Genomic DNA, 589 nt, shown 5'->3' with positions numbered 1-589 from the left:
CTTTTTAAGATATACAAAACACAATGGCAGGGAAAACAATTACAATGAAATGCCAAGAAAACTATAGGCAATTACATGAATGAAAATTAGCTGGCATGCAAATCCATTTTGACCAAAAAGTGTTATCTTGCAAGTTTGGACAGTTTTTTATTTGAAATAATTAACTGACACAGGATGCTCTGCTGGCTGTCCAGTGAATGCAGCAGAAAATTGTATTCCTTTTATTTGAAAATGTTATCATGACATGCATCAGTCATGTACTTTTTAAACATGATCATTCACATACTGGTTTAATGATATTATGACATGCGTCAGATATGTACCTTTTAAACATTATCATTAACATTGTGGTTTAATGATATTGGTTCTCATCACCAGAATGTCTGTATTTATTATGTATTTTTTGTGTAAGTTTTGCACCTGAATGAAACCCCAGATTTGCACCAGTACATTTGTTCTGAAAGCACAAAAGAGTATGTCAAGGTTTCTCAAAATGGGGTGGAATATGATCTTGGGAAATGACAACTCTAGAGTCCGCTATAGATGACAATGTAGTCCACAGAGAATATAGAGAAGGAAAAATGTTAAT

The sequence above is a fragment of the Esox lucius genome, chromosome 4 (genome assembly GCF_011004845.1).
Source record: "Esox lucius isolate fEsoLuc1 chromosome 4, fEsoLuc1.pri, whole genome shotgun sequence".
NCBI classification, from domain to species: domain Eukaryota; kingdom Metazoa; phylum Chordata; class Actinopteri; order Esociformes; family Esocidae; genus Esox; species Esox lucius.
The sequence above is the reverse complement of the archived record's forward strand: the minus strand, read 5'-3'. Positions refer to the sequence as shown.